This window comes from Lepus europaeus, chromosome 6, assembly GCF_033115175.1.
Source record: "Lepus europaeus isolate LE1 chromosome 6, mLepTim1.pri, whole genome shotgun sequence".
NCBI lineage: Eukaryota > Metazoa > Chordata > Mammalia > Lagomorpha > Leporidae > Lepus > Lepus europaeus.
This window is the reverse complement of record NC_084832.1, coordinates 40,044,012-40,062,963: the sequence shown is the minus strand read 5'-3', so window position 1 is coordinate 40,062,963 and position 18,952 is coordinate 40,044,012. Positions and strand designations below refer to the sequence as shown.

Genomic DNA, 18,952 nt, shown 5'->3' with positions numbered 1-18,952 from the left:
TCCAAATGGACCACAATAGCCAGGGCTGGGCCAGGCTGAAACAAGGAGCCTGGAACTCCATCCAGTTGGCCCGCATGGGTGCAGGAGCCCAAGGACTTGGATCATCTTCTGCTGCTTTTCCAGGTGTATCAGCAGGAAACTGGGTTGAAAGTGGAGCAGCTGGGACACGAACTAGCATTGCAGACTGTAGTTTAACAGATGTTTTTCTGTTGACATTTTAAAATTGAAAAAGCTGTTTATCTTGTAATAAAGGGATTTTTTTTTTTAAGATTTACTTATTTATTTGAAAGGCAGAGTTAGAGAGGCAGAGGCAGAGAGAGAGAAAGAGAAGTCTTCCATCTGCTGGTTCACTCCCCAAATGGCTGCAATGGCCAGAGCTGTGCTAATCTGAAGCCAGGAGCCAGGAGCTGCTACTGGGTCTCCCACATGGGTGCAGGGGCCCAACCTCTTGAGCCATCTTCCACTGCTTTCCCAGGCCATAGCAGAGAGCTGGATCGAAAGTGGAGCAGCTAGGACTAGAACCGGTGTCCAAGGGGATGCCTAGCACTGCAGGTGGCAGCTTTACCTGCTACGCCACAGCACCAGCCCCAATAAAGGGATTTTTAAATACTATTAATATATACTAAGTATTCTTCCTGTGTAGTTTTCCTTAAGGGTTTGTTTATCTTTATCTTACTATCTCTTCTTTTGAAACACTTTTGAATACTATAAAATTAGGAGGATATCTATATTCTAGTTTCAAAAAAAAAAACCAAAAATATTTTATATTACTGCGGTACCTGGTCCTCAGTTAATGCTCAGGGTGGACACAGTGCAGTGCTGATAAATGTTAAAATCCAGCTTTCCAAGAGGAGTGTAAGGAAGGATTCTGATTTGCAGCCTTTGCTTATTTCTGTGGTATGAATATTCCTACCATGGCTAACTTCAAACTACTTACATCCTGTTACTTAACACAGAAATGTAGCTCTATTACATAACGTTTGCACCATGCGAATAACAACAGACATATATAAACTCAAGAGCATAGATAATAGTAAAACAATTAGAAATTAATGGCTTTGGGAGCCAGTGTTGTGCCATAGCGGGTAATGCTGCTGCCTGTGATGCCGTCATCCCTTAGGTGCACTGGTTTGTGTCCCAGCTACACCATTTCAGATCCAGCTCCCTGCTAATAGCCTGCAAAAAGCAGCAGAAGATGGCTCAAGTCCTTGGGCCGCTGCCTACAATATGGGAGACCCAGATGAAGCTCCTGACTCCTGGCTTTGGCCTGGCTCAGCCCTGGCCATGGCAGAAATCTGGGGAGTGAACCAGAGGGTGGAAGATCAATCTCTCTCTCTCTCTTTCTCCCTCTCTTTGTAGATCTGACTTTCAAATAAATAAATAAATCTCTAAAAATTTAATGAGCTATTGTATATTTTTTTACCTTCTTATACTACAATTTACCTGTTCTGGATATGTCATATAAATGAAATCATACAATATGTGACCTTTGTGTCTGATATCTTTCACTGAGTTTCCTGTTTTTCAAGTTATATGCACGTTGTAGCATGTATTCAGTACTTTGTTCTTTTCTAAGACTGAATAACATTCATTATATATATTTACCAAAATTTGTTCATTCATTTCATTGATGAACACTTGGGTTGTTTCCATTGTTTGATTATTATGAATACTGTTGCTGTGAACATGCAAAATACTGGTGTAACCTGATTTCATTTCTTAAAAGTGTATACCTAGGAATGAAATTGCTAGGTTCACCTTTGTTTTTAGAAAGATAACTTTTCTGCCGGTGCCGTGGCTCAATAGGCTAATCCTCTGCCTTGCGGCGCTGGCACACCAGGTTCTAGTCCCAGTCAGGGCACCGGATTCTGTCCTGGTTGCCCCTCTTCCAGGCCAGCTCTCTGCTGTGGCCCGGGAGTGCAGTGGAAGATGGCCCAAGTGCTTGGGCCCTGCACCCCATGGGAGACCAGGAGAAGCACCTGGCTCCTGCCTTCGGATCAGTGCAGCGCGCCAGCCACGGCGGCCATTGGAGGGTGAACCAACGGCAAAAGGAAGACCTTTCTCTCTGTCTCTCTCTCTCTCACTGTCCACTCTGCCTGTCAAAAAAAATTAAAAAAGAAAGAAAGAAAGATAACTTTTCCTGGGTAAAGAATTTTATGATAATAATCTCTCTCTCTCTCTCTCCCTCTCCCTCTCTCTCTCTCTCTCTGTCTCTCTCTCTCTCTCTCACCCTGTGTGTGCGCACACACGCACATGTGAATGCAAAAAAGGTATTCTTCACTCTTCTAGTTTTTGCCAAGATATTGCTGTCATTCTAATTGTTGCTTCTCTCCTAGATAACGTGTCTTATTTGTTTAGCTGATTTTAAGATTTGTCACTGGCTTTAAGCAATTTGATTATGATGTGACTTGCTATCGTTTTCTGCATACTTCTTGTGCCTGAGTTTTTTGAAGGTTGTATATGGGAGTTCATCAAATTTAGACATTTTTTTATTTATTCAAATATTTTTTCTCTTCTACCTTCTCTTTCCTTTGGGAAACTCAAATAAGACATATATTAGACTGTTTAAAAGTGTTCTACACCAGAATACAGGATATTCTGTTCATTTTTAAGTCTTTTTTTATCTTTTCTTTTGCATAATTTCTCTTATAATATCAAGTCCAAAAATCTTTTCTTCCGTAGTATATAGTCTGCTGTTAATCCATTCCAGTGTGTTTTCATTTCAAATATTGTGGTTTCAGATATTGTGTTTTCCATTTCTAGAAGTTCATTTTGATTCTTTCTGTATCTTCTAGCATTCTACTTAACATTCCTAAACTTATTTTCTTGAACATATGAAGTACAATTGGAATAACTTTTGGTGTTTTGGTGTACCAGTTACATTGTTGTGACATTTCTTGGTTCATTTCAGTTAAGCTTACTTACCTCATCATGTGTCAGATCGTCTTCCATCTTTGCATACCTAGTAATTTTTTGCTGAATGCCAGACATTGTGAATTTTACCATGGTAGTAGTTAACATTTTGTATTCCTCTAACTTTCTGTTAGCATTGTTAGGGAAGATGGTTTAAGTTTCTTGAAAACAGTTTGGTCCTCTCAGATCTTGCTTTTAAACCTTTACAGAAAAATAGAATTCATTTTAAGAGTAATTTTTCACTCAATACTGTGAAGAAACCTTTTGACTACACAATCCCTTGTCCTCTAAGTTATGAAGTGTTCTTTGGCTGATCCAAATGGTACTTTCCTGGCCTCTGTTAGCATCAGGAGCTGTTTTTGCTAATCTTGTCAGTATTTGTCTCCATTCTCTGGTGGTTTCTTTCCACACATGTACTGTTCAGTGCCAGGTAAGTATTTGGGACCCAGGGTGGGAAGGGCTGTCTATTGATTTTTAGAGTTTTCTCTCTCTGTAACTCTTGTTTCCAGCACTCTGCCATACAAGCTGTGGCACCTTGGTTTCTTCTTCTAGCAACCACTCCTTATCTCAGGGAATTTGGCAGCTTTCTGCCTTGTTTTCCTTTCCTGCATCCAAGCCTAGAAACTCTCTCTAGGCAATAAATGGGTAATCACTGGGCTCACCTTGTTTGTTTTCTATGACTCAGGGTTCACTGTCCTTCGTTACTTGATATCCAGTGTCTTTAAACCATTGTTTCATTAATTGATCCAGTATACAGGAGACAAATAATTGAATTTGTGTGGGGCGGGGGGGCGGTGCAAACACATCCATTAGTTCTCAAGAAACCATGTTGCCGGCGCTGTGGCTTAGCAAGTAAAGCCACCGTCTGCAGTACCAGCATCCCATGTGGGCATCAGTTCAAGTCCCGTCTGCCCCACTTCTGATCCAGCTCTCTGCTATGGCCTGGGAAAGCAGTGGAAGATGGCCCAAGTCCTTGGACCCCTGCACCCTCATGGGACACCTGGAAGAAGCTCCTGGCTCCTGGCTTTGGATCAGCGCAGCTCTGGCCATTGTGGACATTTGGGGAGTGAACCAGCAGATGGAAGACCTTTCTCTCCCTGCCTCTCCTTCTCTCTGTGTGTAACTCTTTCAAATAAATTAATTAATTAGAAAAGAAACCATGTTTAGAGTAGAGTGTTGATGAGGGGCTTGTTAAGCAGTAGAAAATCCAGACTGAATCATAAAAGCTGTCACATTGCTACCACCAAGAATTGGTCTTCCTTAGGTGCCTTAAGCCTTCATTCTAGCTCTTGCACTTCCTTGGTTTTTTTTGTTTGGTTTTTGGTTTTTGGTTTTTGGTGGTGTTTTTTTTGTTGTTGTTGTTTTTTTTTTTTTTTTTGAGATTTATTTATTTATTTGAGAGACAGAGTTACAGAGAGAGAGAGAGAAAGATCTTCCATCCTCTGGTTCAGCCCCCAAATAAATTATATATCACACTCCCACTAAATTCAACAACAAATGACACATTAGGCATGATCTTGCAGTCTTAACACATAGTCTTGTTCACAAAGGCTTTATTATCTACTGTATACACTCAGATTTCTCTGTGACAGCTAACTTAATTTCAGAAAGCTGATCTAGAAAATGTGACATAGTCTCTAGTGACCAAATGACAGTGTTTAGTTGCCTGGAATTTTGTACTTAGCAGACACTTAGTGGAATCCAGGTAATTTGTTACAAAACTCCACATTGCTGAACTTAAAATGATTTGAGACTTTAAGATACATAAGTAGAATAAAGTAAATCAGAATACTAACCTTAAAAGACATTCACACTATGCTGATAATTTTTCAAAAAAAGATGAATTTCAGAATAACATGTTTTGTTTCTCTTGATTTTAATATATGCATGTGTATGTATGCATGTATGCTTTCTTATACATGTGCAGAGGGAATGGGATTGTATTCCTGTTTAAATGTAAAGAAAATGGTGTGAGGGAGGATAGAGTAGGAAGAATTACTGTGTTCCTAAATTTGTACTTATGAAATGTGTGGAGTTTATGTATCTTAAATGAAAGGTTTCTGGGGGGAAAAATAAACAAAGAAAATGAAAAAAAAAATTAGAAAATACATCATGCCAAATACCACTAGTCCTTCACTGTAAATACAAAATAAGTTTCATTGGGTAAATTTACAGACAGAAAACTAACATAGTATATACCTTCTGCCCAAGTTCTCTCCCCACCAAAAAGTATATGTAGGCCTATTGTAGATGGCCTAGACGCACCACTGAAAGGGCTGTAATCCAAAGACTTCACCCTGTAACATTCTGTACATTTAAAAAGAAGGACAGGGAACATTGCAGGATTATGTAACAACAGAAGAGCCTCTGGAGGTTAGTAGTTGACATCAGCCCATTCTAACAGAACAGAAATAACTTGCAGAACCATCCCTGTTTGTCTCTTTAACAGTGGTCACCTCTGGGATGAAGAGTGGTATAGCAAGAAACAATTAGTTTTTACCTTTGGTATTTTTGAACTGTCTTAATTTATTTCAACCCACATGTATTACTTAGTTATTTGTAAAAATATGATTAGATTTTTTCAATCTTATAATAGGTAGAAATTTCATGCTGATTCATTAGATGTAGATCTATATCATCCATCAGATTTAGATAGGTATGAAAATGCTGTTTACAAAAATAAGCAGCAAAAGTCTATTTTTAAAAATCATTTCTATAAACAAAGATTTACATTCTAGCAATATTATTTGTTCAGATCAAAAATTTCATTGCCAAGGAAGTGTATTCATGCATAAACATGGATTCCCACACATACATACATACATGCTTATGATATATACGTGAAGATACTTGGCATGACACACACACCAGAAGTAATCATTGATGTTGGTTTTCATTGTGGAAGAGGCACTGAGGGTTGAGAACAAGCAGGGAGATATCCTTTACATTTATTCTGTCATGGTTTGGGTGTGGTTTGTCCCCCCAGAGTTTTGTGTGTTAGAGGCTTGGTCCTAGCGTGGTAGGGGAGCTTTTAAGAAGTAGTAAGAAGTAGGGCCTAATGGCAGGTCCTTAAGTCATTGAGGACATGCCATCAGAAGGAATTGTGGGTCCCAGTCTACGGCTTCCTATTTAATGATACGATCTCTTTGTCTCACATGAACTCTTGCCATTGCCGGGGCCGTGGCCATAGCCAATTGCCATAAGGGGGGGAGTGGGCATTTCACTAGAACTTCACCATGCTGTTTGGACATCTGGCCTCCAAGACTGTGAACTAAATAAGCTGTTCACTCTGTCAAGTTGGCCTGTCTCAGGTGTTTTGTTACAGTAATGAAAAGCAGACTAATACACAGCCCCTTGCTGTAGTCTGGATTATTTCCCTGTTCATTTTGCATTCCTTCTTCCCTCCCTCCCTGCTTCACCTCCTTCTGTGCATTTCATTGTAAAGAACAAGTATGTTAATGAAATATGGAAGTTTTCCAGAATATCAGGAAAGGTATTTGCTATAAGAAAAATAAAGACACCTCTAGAAACATAAAATACCGCCGGCACCGTGGCTCACTAGGCTAATCCTCCAGCTTGCGGTGCCGGCACACCGGGTTCTAATCCCGCTTGGGGCACCGGATTCTATCCCAGTTGCCCCTCTTCCAGGCCAGCTCTCTGCTGTGGCCAGGGAGTGCAGTGGAGGATGGCCCAAGTCCTTGGGCCCTGCACCCCATGGGAGACCAGGATAGCACCTGGCTCCTGCCATCAGATCAGCGCGGTGCGCCGGCCGCAGCACGCCTACTGCAGCGGCCATTGGAGGGTGAACCAACGGCAAAAGGAAGACCTTTCTCTCTGTCTCTCTCTCTCACTGTCCACTCTACCTGTCAAAAAAAAGAAAAAAGAAACATAAAATAAATAACTAGAAAGCTTTAAAACTGAAAGAAGAGTGTCTAATGTATATTCAGGCAAGGAAAATAATGTGCGTTAAAGGGAAGTTTGTACTTGATTGAATCTTTATAATACTTGCCAATAGGTTCAAGTACATGATTTCTACAAACCTAATAAGAGCAAGTGCCCTTATCTTGTTGCCATAATGTTCCTCCTAAAAGCAAATCTTTTTTTTGTTGACCTCATATTTGGAATGGTGTCCATTGCCTAAGAATAGTGATATATATGTATTGCTTTATAATTCACATTACATCACATCGAAAGGGACATAATTTCTAGTTGCCTCATCTTTAGTGATACTGAGGTTAATTAGTGAATACAGATGATTATGACCTCTTTGTACACAAAGGGCTTATGTTAGGATTCTTTGTACAATTAAAGTTATTGTTTTAATCTATCCCTGATGTTTGTCTCACAATTAGAAATAAAGTATGGTTAGTAAATGAGTTTTGTTAAGTATTAGGCGATACTGATACCAAATTCTTTCAGCAAATATTTGTCGAGCACCTGCTATGTGTCAGCCATCACTAGAGATTCTGGGAATAACCAGTGAATGAGGCACAAAAATACCTGTCCTTTGGAATTTGTGTTGGAGATGGGGAGAAACATTTTTTCCAGTGAAATATATGCTCGATTATAACTACATACGTTGTATGACTCACAAGAAAGGGGATTGTGACCAGTTTATACTGCCTATAGTTCCCGGTCAGATGGTCATGCAGGAGACCCAAAATGGGTACATGGTTCTTGAGTGTCTTCTGAAAGCAGCCAAAGGATGGACCAGGCAATTAGTAAAAAGAGTATGATGCCACTTGTGACGCCCATATCCCCTATCAGAATGCCTGTGTTCAAGTACCATCTTTTCTTCCAATTCCAACTTCCTGCTATGTGCACTCTGGGAGTCAGCAAGTGATGACTCAACCAGTTGGATCCCTGCCACCCTTCTAGGAGACCCAAATTGAGTTCTAGCCTCTTGGTTTCAGCTTAGCCCAACTCTGACTGTTGGGAACATATTGGGGAGTAAATTAACAAATGAATGAAAGACCTCTCTGTTTCTGTCTCTTTCCTTGGTTCACCACCTTTCAAATACCTAAAAAATAAATTAAAATTTAAAAAAGGAAGTGACCAAAGTGGCAAGGAAAGGGGCATAAGAACCTGTAGGTGAAAGCCAGGTAAAAGTAATCAAAAAGTGTCTATTACGGAAGACTGGCTGTGAAGCATGTTTGTGGATAGTTGATCATGTTTCTGTATTACACGTATATGAGCACACATGCCGTCCCTTTAGTCCATATTCCTTATTTGGGGGGTGGTAAGAGATGGAGATTCTTGGCCGGTGCCACGGCTCAATAGGCTAATCCTCCACCTGCGGAGCCAGCACACCGGGTTCTAGTCCCGGTTGGGGTGCCGGATTCTGTCCCACTCACTTCTCTTCCAGTCCAGCTCTATGCTATGGCCCGGGAGTACAGTGGAGGATGGCCCAAGTCCTTGGGCCCTGCACCCACATGGGAGACCAGGAGAAGCACCTAGCTCCTGGCTTCAGATCAGCACGGTGCACCGACCACAGTGGCCATTGGGGGGTGAACCAACAGCAAAGGAAGACCTTTCTCTCTTTCTCTCTCGCTGTCCACTCTGCCTGTCAAAAAAAAAAAAAAGAGAGAGAGAAAGGGAGATGGAGATTCTTATCTCTTTGCACTTTGTATTATTCTTACTTAATATTGCTTTCTTTCCTGTTATTGACATATAACAACAAATCTTGGCTGAGCACATAATTCTGGGTCTAAACTCAGTGGGTTCCAAACTCAGTTCTGGCAGTTACTAACTGTGCATACTTGGATAAATTCTTCAACCTCCCTGTGCCTCTCTTCCCAATTTGTAAAACATTAATAAATTCCAAATAAAACAAGTTTCACTGAAATAGTTGTTGATCAAATAAGTGAATTACTTTTATTTTTTAAGACAGATTATATTTTATAACATCTAATAAGAAAAAAATAAAAAAGATAACAAAGGAGGAAAAAAAAACTGATTGTAACTCCTGCCCGGGACTCCTGCCCGGGACAGCCACTCCCCATCTAAAGGATCCAATGAGTACTCATGGTAACTTTCAAACTGGCCAATCAAGCCAAAGCACATGAAATATGTTAATCTTGTGGTTTTTGGGGCTTCTCTTCACCGTTGCTGGCAGGGAGCCCGTTTGCGCAAATGCCTAATAAAATCCTCTTGCTATTGCAAAAAAAAAAAGAAGAAGAAGAAGAAGAAGAAGAAAGGACAGACATTTGGCAGAGCAGTTGACACTCCTTGGGGCACCTCATCCCATGTTTGCTTGCCTGGGTTTGAGTCCTGTCCCTGCTTTCAAATCCAGCTTCCTGCTAATGCAAACATTGGAAGATAGCACATGATGGCTCAAGTGCTTGAGTCCCTACCACCCACATGGGAGAGCCAGATTGAGTTCCAGGCTCCTGGCTTAGCCTGCACAGCCTATACTCCTGTGGGCATTTGTGGAGTAACCAGTGAATCAAAGATCTCTCTCTCTCTCTCTCTCTCTCTCTCTCTCTCTCTCTTTCAAATACAATTTAAAATTAAATAGCATTTGTTAAATGCAAAATAAAATAAATGAGCCAGTGCTGTAGCACAGCAGTTAAGCCACCAGTTGCCATGCCTGCAGCCCTTACCAGAGTGTAAGTGTTTCAGTCCTGCTTCCACTTCCTGTCCTGATTGCTGCCAATGCACACCTTGAGAGGGAGCAGATGATGGTATAAGGGCCTGGGTTCCTGCTGCCCACATGGAGAACCCAGATAGAGTTCCTGGCTCCTAGCTTTGGACATTTAGGGAGTGGACCAGTAGATGGAAGGTATCTCTCCCACCCTCTATGTGGGGGCAGGGGAGAGAGACTGCTATTCAAATAAATAAAAATTAATCAACAGTTAAAATAACATAAAAGTAAATACTAAAAATGGGCAAATAAGAAGCAGTGGTTTAGCATAGCAAGATGCAGGTATCCTGGACTGGGTTCCAGTCCAAGCTCTGGCTCCTGACTTCAGTTTCCTTCCTGTGATGGCTCAAATAATTGAACTCCTGCCACACACATGGGAAACCTTCATTGCATTCCTCGCTCCTGGCTTCTATGCAGCCCTTCCCCAACCTGGGCAGGCATTTGAGCAGTGAACCAGTGGATGGGAATACTCTCTTCCTCTCCCTCCCCCTCTTCCTCTCTCTCTCTCTGTCTCTATCCCTCTATCTGTGTGTGTGTGTGTATGTGTGTCTGCATCCTTTCCTCTCCCCCCTTCCTCACTCTTCCTTCTTCCTTCCCTCTCAAATAAATAAAATCATAAAATAAAAACTGGCAAAGACAATCTGAAAAGGCTACATATTATCATTTCAACATGCACCTTTCTAAGAAAGATGAAACTAGAAGACAGTAAAAATTTTGATGGTTGCCAGAAGCAAGGAGAAAGGAATGATAACAGGTGGAGCCCAGGGGATTTTTAGGGCAGTTAGGTGGATACATGTCATCATACATCTGTATCAGCCCATAGAATGTGTACCACCAAGAGTGAACTAGAATTTTAACTACTTTGGGTGATAATGATGTCTATGTAGACAGATTACTTTCTGTTCAGTTTTGCTTTGAACCTATAACTGCTCTAAAATAAAGATTAAAAAGAGTGGCCAACTCTGCGGCATAGTGGGTTAAGCTGCCACCTGTAGCACCGGCATCCCATATGGGCGCCTGTTTGAGTCCCAGCTGCTCCACTTCTGATCCAGCTCCCTGCTAATGAACCTGGGAAAGCAGCAGAAGATGGCCCCTGCACCCACGTGGGAGACCTAGAAGAATTTCCTGACTCCTGGCTTTGGATCAGGCCACATCTGGCCATTGCAGCCATTTGGGGAGTAAACCAGTGGATGGAAGATCTTTCTCTGTCTCTCCCTCTATTTCAGTAACTCTGCATTTCAAATAAAATAAATAAGTCTTTAAGAAAAAAAGATAAGAAGGAGGGGGGCTGTCAGTGACTCATTTTCTATGTAGGTAATCATAAACACCTTTTGTCAGTTTTACAGTTTGGCAGTCATTGAAATTAGTTTTCTCAGTAGCAGGAATATAGCACCTGAAGGATAACTCTATTAATATGGTAAATTCACTTTACTTTTTTAAAGTTTATTCATATATTTGAAAGGCAGAGTTACGGAGAGGCAAGGCAGAGAGAGAAACATCTTCCATCTGCTGGTTGACTCCCCAAATGGCCACAATGGCCAGAGCTGAGCCAGTATGAAGCAAGGAGCCAGGAGCTTCTTCCAGGTCTCCCACGCAGATGCAGGGACCCAAGCACTTGAGCCATCTTCCACTGTTTTCCCAGGCCACAGCAGAGAGCTGGATTGGAAGTGGACAGCTAGGTCTTGAACCAGCACCCATATGGGATGCCAGCACTCAGGCTGTGGCTTTTACCCACTACGCCATAGTGCAGGTCCCATGTAGCTTAACTTCTTAACAGAAATTACTCATTGTAATGTTGAAGAATTTGGGAGAGTTTTCTCTGTGTATTTTATGTGGTGGTTTATTTGCCCCTTTTGAAGCTAGCATTCTCCTATATCTTGTGGCTGTTCAGCATATAATATAATATTATATAATTATAATATAATGTATATGAGTAGTTGATAAAGTAGTGGTGCTTGGTAAAGTTTTATGAATAAGACTTAAAATGGAGAGGCTGTTGGAACAGACAAGGATCATAGATAATGTATGGCATGATTACCACATAGAACCAGAAATGGCCTCCAACATGTTCAAATTATTGTTAACTACTGTCACTGTCTCTTATTTTTTTGAGGTTGTTTGATCAGGAATTACACAAAAAGTAACATTTTAATGGTGATGAACATATATTTATCTTCCATATGAATGGTTGATTTGTTACATGGGTAGAAAAATTCACTTTCATCATAACAGCTCAATCTAACCTTGCCAAGAGCTTAAACCAGGAAGTCTGTGTTATGGTTAATTCTAGAAAAATTCAGTTAACATGGACCTGGGACAGTATACTAGAATTTTTCATTTAAAAGCTGTTTGCAAATCATGATACAGGTTCTACACACACACACACACACACATACATAATCAGTACTGTTATGCCATTGAATCTGATCAAAATTAACTTTTTGGGTAGCTTTGAAGGTGAAATAATTTGGAAACACTTGAACTTGAAATTCCATTCTCTGATTCCAATCTCTGTGCTTCTGGCTGTCCCCAGGCCTTTCATTCCCATTAAATCTGTATTTTATCTGTACTCATTAGGAATTCCAACCTCATAAGCTCTTCGTATCTTACCAATCTGTCAAGCCACTTTGCCCCCTAATTTAAGTTTTCTTCTACCCAGTCTTGGACAGACTTATCAACCATCTGAGTATTGCAGTTCATTAGCACTCTAGATTCCTTTTTTTTTTTTTTTTTTTTTTACAGGCAGAGTTAGACAGTGGTGAGAGAGAGAGAGACAGAGAAAGGTCTTCCTTCCATTGGTTCACCTCCCAAATGGCCACCACGGCCAGCGCCGCGCCTATCCGAAGCCAGGAGCCAGGTGCTTCCTCCTGGTCTCCCATGCAGGTGCAGGGCCCAAGCATTTGGGCCATCCTCCACTGCCTTCCTGGGCCACAGCTGAGAGCTAGACTGGAAGAGAAGCAACTGGGACAGAATCTGGTGCCCCAACCAGGACAGAACCCGGGGTGCTGGCGCCGCGGGCGGAGGATTAGCCAAGTGAGCTGGCCTCTAGATTGCTTTGTTACCAAATTCAGCCATCAGGCTTTTCTTGACAATCCTTACCTTTAGTATAGTATTTTATAATCAGGTAGTTACTCTATAAATATTTAATAAAAGGTAGATGAGAGAGAGAATTCTTTGGTTTTGCGGTAACATGATGAAAAATTATTAAAGAAATCTGTTATCTGTGCTGCTTTGAAGCATTGCAAATTCATATTGTTGAACATCAATGAGGCTCTCACTATTGTTGCCCAGTAAATAGAATCTATCCTATTTTCTATTATTTCCATTGCAGATACTTCCTCTTCCTTAAATCATCAGTTCTCTTATCTGTTTCCTTTCCTTATTACAGTTAAGCCAAACCCCTTGGTTTCCTCAAACATCCTCCACCTAAGGATTTTTCAATCTCTTCTCTTAGTCTTTTTCCCTCTCTTGGTCCCTTTTCAATATGTGTACGTATATGTGTGTGTGTGTGTGTGTTTTTAAAGATTTATTTTTTATTTATTTGAAAGAGTTACAGAAGGAGATAGAGACAGAAAGAGAGGTTTTCCATCTGTTAATTCACTCCTCAGATGGCCACTACAGTCGGAGCTGGCCCAATCCAAAGCCAGGAGCCAGGAGCTTCTTTCAAGTCTCCCATGTGGGTGCAGGAGCCCTTTGGCCATCCTCCACTGCTTTCTCAGGCACATTAGCAGGGAGTTGGATCAGAAGTGAAGCAACTGGGACTTGAACCTGTGCCCATTTGGGATGCCCACACTGCAGGCCAGAGCTTTAATTCACTGCACCACAGCACCAGCCCCACATGTGTGTGTTTTAATATATGTATGTACATATGTGCATGTGTGTATTTTAATATATATGTGGAGGGAATATTGATACAGGTAACATGCAACAGTCTTTGTGCTTATTTATTCTCTCTTCTCTCATTAGCCATGCCCTTCCTCGGTGGTCCTGCATGACTTCTTAATTGACAAACTTTTATTCTCAGTGCTCGTCCAGTTTGATTTATCTATGGCTTGACATTAGAGACATTCTAGAAATCGTGTTCTCTTTTTGCATTACAACACTTTTCTTCCTGAGTCTTGTTCCCTAACTCAGGTGGCTCCTTAGTGTATTAGTTGATGCATTCATCTTCTACCAGTCTTTAAGTATAAGTCCCTCTCTTTAACAACAACAAAATCGAGGTCAGTACTATGGTGTAGTAGGTTAAGCCACAGCCTTCAATCCCTTATGGGCACCAGTTCAAGTCCCAGCTGCTCCACTTCCAATCCAACTCCTTGCTAATGGCCTGAGAAAACCAACAGAAGATGGCCCAAGTGTCTAGGCCCCTGCACCTGCATGGGAAACCTAGAAGAAGCTCCTGGCTCAGTCTTTCCCAGCACTGGCCATTGCAGCCATTTTTGGAGAGAACCCACAGATTCAAGACCTTTCTTTCTGTGTCTCCCTCTCTCTCTGTAACTGCATTTCAGATATATAAATAAGTCTTTAAAGTAAGTACCTCATGTGTCTAACCCTTGACTCTGCTCTTAGACCTCAGCACTACTTATGAGAACAAAAATCATTTAGTTTCTTATTTAAAACATACATTTTAAGGGTCCAGTGTTGTGACACTACAGGTTAAGCTGCTGCCAACAACACCAGCATCCCATATTGGACTACTGGTTCAAGTCCTGCCTGTTCTGCTTCCAATCCAGCTCCCTGCCAATGTGCCTGGGAAAGCAGTAGAAGATGGCCCAAATACTTGGGCCCCTACCACTTACATGGAAGATCCAAATGGAGTTCCTGACTTCTGTCTGGTCCAGCCCTGGCCACTTCAGCCATTTAGAGAGTGAACCAGTGAATGGAAAATCTTTCTGTCTTTCCCTCTCTCTATCATTCTGCCTTTCAAAAAAGTAAATAAGTCTTTATAAAATGTTTGTTTCTGGTCTAATATTTGACACAGTGGTTAAGATACTGCTTGGGATGCCCGCATCTCAGAGTGTCGAGATAGGACGGTTCAGGTCAGCTCTGTTTTTCATTCCAGCTTCCTGCTAATGCACTCCCTGGGAGGCAGCAGGTGGTGGCCCAAGTATTAAGGTCCCTGCCACACACATGGGAAACCCAGATTGAGATTCAGGCTCCTGGCTTCAACCTGGCCCAACCCCAACTGTTGCACACATTTGGGGATTAAACTAGTAGTAGATGGAATCTCTCTCTCTCTCTCTCTCTCTCTCTCTGTGTGTGTGTGTGTGTGTACCTTTCAAAGAATAAAATAAATTTAAAAATAAATATATTTTCTAGGTCTTCCCTCAGAGAGTGGGATTAGGTAGATCTAGAATGATATGCAGGAATCTACCTTTTTAACAAACACTAATAAAGTTGATGCGGGACCACACTTTGAAAAAATATTACTCTATTAATCTTATATATTATAATTCCCATGCTGATTACTCTCAAGTATTTTAACATCCTTCTCTCATAAATTTTCCATTTTCCCTGTTACATACTTTGAGAATCTCAGAGAGAGAGAACTAGTGCTCACAACCAGATAGCACTGGGGCCAGCACCGTGGCATAGAAGATTAAGCCTCCTCCTGCAGGGCCTGCATCCCATATGGGTACTGGTTCCCGTCCCAGATGCTCCAGTTCCAATCCAGCTCCTGCTAATACACCTGAGAAACCAGCAGAGGATGGCCCAAATGCCTGGACCCTAGAAGAAGCTCCTGGCTCCTGGCTCCTGGCTTCGGCCTGGCCCAGCCTGGGCCATTGTGGCCATTCAGGGAGTGAACCAGCAGATGGAAGTTCTCTCTCTTGGGGCTCTCTCTTTCTCTCTTCCTTCTCTCTCTATTTCTGCCTTTCAGATAAATAAATAAATCTTGAAAAAATAAAGTAACACTAGGTAACATGCACTTGCTTTTGGCTGTTAAATAATAAAATACTTTTTTTAATTTTTATTTATTTATTTATTTATTTATTTTTTGACAAAAACACTGATAGGGAGCTGCTGCTCCAGGCCTGATTATCTTTGTACCACCACAATCTTATTAGTCCTGGCCCCTCTCTTCCAACCCCCTGGACCTGTCTAGAACTCAGCAACGAAGAGGTTACACCTGACACCAGAGTTTCTCTGGGATCCTAGTTGATTGAATTCTATCAGTTAAATCTTACCCACTAAATGTGATGTTATTAAGCCTATGGGAGCCAGCGCCGCGGCTCACTAGGCTAATCCTCCGCCTTGCGGCGCCGGCACACCAGGTTCTAGTCCCAGTCGGGGCACTGATCCTGTCCCGGTTGCCCCTCTTCCAGGCCAGCTCTCTGCTGTGGCCAGGGAATGCAGTGGAGGATGGCCCAAAGTCCTTGGGCCCTGCACCCGCATGGGAGACCAGGATAAGCACCTGGCTCCTGCCATCGGATCAGTGCGGTGCGCCGGCCGCAGCGCGCGTACTGCGGCGGCCATTGGAGGGTGAACCAACGGCTAAAGGAAGACCTTTCTCTCTGTCTCTCTCTTACTGTCCACTCTGCCTGTCAAAAAAAAAAAAAAAATTAAGCCTATGGGAACGTGAGAGAAGGAACTGGTTTTAATGGAGAGAGTTCAGCCTATAGGATGATTTTATCTACTAAAATAGTTGGATGCAGTAGCCTACAGCAAGTCCACGACTGTGCTTTCTAAATAACACCGAACATCAGAATCTGAAGCTCAACCCTGAGAGATTTCAGTTCAGTAAGGCTGGTGTAGTCTCCAGAGATAACTGCTTCTTTAACACTTTCCCAAGTGATGGTGGACACACAGGCAATACTGAAGTAGCACCCATATTGGACTGCAAGTAGGCATTTGACATCAACAGTGTAACCAAAAAGACTAACCAATGACACGTGGGTGATTCAATATAAACTGTCACTACTATATGATATCATGTATATGTGTTTTATATACAGAAAGAAACTTAATGTCAAATTCTATTCAACAGAATATATTTTGTCACTGTCAAGAAAGTTCCACTTCTAGGAGTCTCTGTGCCTCTACAAGAAAAGTAATTCCACATTTAGGAAAGACATAATAAAAAACGATTACATTTATCTATTTTTTTTTTAATGTTAAGAGAGGAGCAGGCTTTCTGGCACAATGGGTTAAGGCCCTGCTTGAAACACCCACATCCCATACCAGAGTCCTGGTTTGAGTCCCAGCTATCCTGCACTTCTGAACTGGCTTCCTGCTGAGTGTACCTAGGACACAGCAGAAGTTGGCTCAAGTACTTGGGCTCCTGCAAACCATGTGAGAGACCTGGATGGAGTTCCAGGCTCCTAGCTTTCACCTGGTCTAACCCTGGCTGTTACAGACATTTGGGGAGTGAGCCAGCAAATCAAAGATACTCTGTCCGTCTCTCCCCTCTCTTTGTCACTGTGCCTTGTAAATAAATAAATAAATAATTTTTTTAAAGTTAAGAGACAACATGTGATTTTACATAATCATCCAAGTATAAGTTAAATTAGTGTTTGAAACAAAATACATGATTATGTTTTAGTCAAGTATGGCTTTTCTCTGAATCATATGTACAGATTATTGAAACAAAGGGAATAACAATTCTATAAAATGTGTCATGGGTTTAATCCTGACTCATTCATTGCGTATATGATTCCTGAGTCACTAATTACTAAGGCTTTCCTATAAGGAAGAGATTACTAACAATAGGCAAAGTGAGAGATTGTGAAACTTTTTGAATAATATTGTTATAGGTACAGAAAGACCTTTTAAAACTATACTGGAGTACTTATTTTCTGTTAAACTACATTTATTTTAGAAATAGAAATTAGCATCACTTTTCATTGAAAGAAAGGCATATAATTTTTTTCCTAAGGAATGAAATTGGATTTTGGGTAATTAAGCCTATCAACAAGTTTACCTAAAACTACAACACTAGAGTAATTCTATTCAGAGAGTGAGGGAAGTTATGGGTTGTATATGAGAAAGTCCTTTGAAAGTAAAGCTTTTGTCCCTTAATTTTATTTATAATACTGAAACCTAACTTACATAATTGCTGTCATGAAGAAGTTGAACTGAAATACTTAAGATTGTTGTTAGGCGATAGTGTGTGCAATGGAAAGTAGATTTGATACGTTTTCAATAGCTCATACCAGGCTGAAGTTAACTACAGTTTGTAAATGCTCTTAGTCTTTCCTTGCCACCCTTGCCCCCTGCTCCACCCAAACTGCACACATGGGCTATTCTGCACTTTAAAACACAAAGCAACTTGTCAGTTCAGTTCATTCAGTTAGGGTCAGTTCTGTGAAAACAAAGTCAAGGCAATTGTTTGATTTAATTGACTAGAGAAACTGGTTATTCGAGTTACTAAAACTTAGTTTTATTTTTGTCCAGCTGCATAGTTGAATGTTCATAAAGTTACTTAGGGGGATAAGATTCCAGGGACATTGTAGTAGATTTTAGAGAATGATTACCAAAGAAAAGAAAAGGCACGCTAAAACCAAAACCATAGAAAATATTCATGGTATTTTTTTTCTCTTTGGCTCTGTTTTTACTGTATGCTATATGTTGTGTCTCCAAAAAAGAAATCTTTCCTCTCACTATTCATTTCCTTTTCTTTGAGGAATTTTTTTCCTGGACTAGCTTTAATATAACCAGAAGAAAATTTTCAAATGTAACTGAAGTGAACTATTTAAATACTTTTGCAAAATAGGCCCCCACCTGCAAGTAGACATTCTCTGCCAGTTGATTAACAACCCCCTAACCCTCTCCGTGGCTTCATATTCCTCACTATACCCACCTGGACTCCTGGTTGATGATTTTAGCAATGTTTTCACCTTTACCCTTGTTTCTTTGTGCCTCCCACTGTACCCACCACACTGCTTTCTGACCCTTCATGTTGTTTTATTAAATGAGGGGGGGGGGGGGATTGGGCTGCCAAAATAAATTATATGTGACTAAGGCTTAATTTTTTGAAGTGTATAGATCTCATAAATGTAACTCAAATACATTGATTCATAAATATAATGCAAATACAAATCACTTCTTATCCCAGAAGAACAACACAATTTTAGCCTTAGTTGAGCTTGTTAGCAGTTATGAAGGAAAAAGAGGGAAAGCTTTTAAAGCATAAATTAAAAGCTAGAAATGTATTGCCACCAGCACAAATAAGGATCATAGAGTAGTCAGGAATTCTGTGATTTTGTTCTGTGTAATAAACACCTTCCTGTCCCTTCACACTTAAAGCAGATACCCACTAGTTTCATTGTGACTGCTCAGTTTTTCAAATCCAACTTGAGAATACCTTTTTCAAGAACTTATTATGTACCAAAGAAGCGATTACTGACACTGACAATGCAACATTTAGTCGTGTAGTGACATACATTTTACACTTGCTTAAAG

At 41.0% G+C, this 18,952-nt stretch overlaps 1 protein-coding gene across 2 annotated transcripts in view; it reads left to right on the top strand.

Moving 5' to 3' along the window:
• Positions 1-18,952, top strand: part of PIBF1 (progesterone immunomodulatory binding factor 1) — a 243,766-nt gene that overhangs the window by 158,008 nt on the left and 66,806 nt on the right. The gene's annotated exons all lie outside the window — the stretch shown is intronic.